Genomic DNA, 1,118 nt, shown 5'->3' with positions numbered 1-1,118 from the left:
GAAACACTCCAGGCCAAGGTCAGCAAAAGTTCCCCATGACACACACATCAGAGTGGAAGAAACTGGCCTGCAGCACCTCTCCCAGCTGCCACCTCCCCATCACACACAGATGCCTCCTCCTCATCTAGCAGATGATGACAAACTCCTTCACTTAGCATTTTATGTCCTCCTCAAATGGCCTCCGCCCACCATCCCAGTCTGAGCTGTCTTTATGTCCCCACAGGCACCCTACAGTCTTCCCTAACTAAACTCTTCACTGCTCTCTCTCCCAGATCACCCTAACCTTACCTCCCTCTGAAACTAACAAGAAGGGAAAAAAGTGTTAACAAATGACGTTTTCAAAAGAAGTCACCGCAAGAATCTGGGCTGAATACCCATTCCCTAAAGTTTAGCTCTCAGCATTTCCTTCTTCAGTGGGCCGTTCTTTTTATATCATTAAGAAATTTTTCCATAGTCCCATTCTTGAAAGCAAGTGCTGATAAGGAAAGGGTAAAAACCCTGACACCAGGCCCTGGCCCCTGACACAGATGATGTAAATGTCCAGAGGAGGGGACCTATATTCACTGCGTTCCCACTGTGTGCCAGGCCCTGGGCTGAATCCTCTAAGGAATGATATGAAGGGTGCTTTCGTGCCTCTTTGTCAGGCTCACAGCATTAAAGGCCACCCAGAGAATAAAGGGAGGGGCTGGGACCACACCTGGGCCTGTCTAGCTCACAAACCCATGCCATTTCCACTAGCCCACATTGCCTTCCAAAAATCACAGGAACTAGGGGTAGGGAGTGCTGTGGAAACAAAAGAGACATCTATATGCAATACCCAAAAAGTATGACACCTCCTCTGACCCCTATTTTTTTATTTGCTTATGTTTAGGAAGAATATTATGGCCAGAAAAATGAGCAAACAGAAGATTCTGGGTTCTATGCCATGATAATTTTCCCTAAATATCTCAGTTACCAGAAAATGATCTGTTTCAAAACCTTGCTCTGAGAAGTTTGTCTTCAGCCCATAGTGTGAAGAGCCTATTGGATTTTTACTTTATTAGTGTTCCCATGCTTTTCATTAGAGTGTATGTATATTTTCTATATTTTATAAGTAAACTCTTGATAATAAAATTAAC

The sequence above is a fragment of the Galeopterus variegatus genome, unplaced genomic scaffold (assembly GCF_000696425.1).
Source record: "Galeopterus variegatus unplaced genomic scaffold, G_variegatus-3.0.2 Scaffold3568, whole genome shotgun sequence".
In the NCBI taxonomy this organism is placed as follows: domain Eukaryota; kingdom Metazoa; phylum Chordata; class Mammalia; order Dermoptera; family Cynocephalidae; genus Galeopterus; species Galeopterus variegatus.
Note: the sequence above shows the minus strand (reverse complement) of the source record.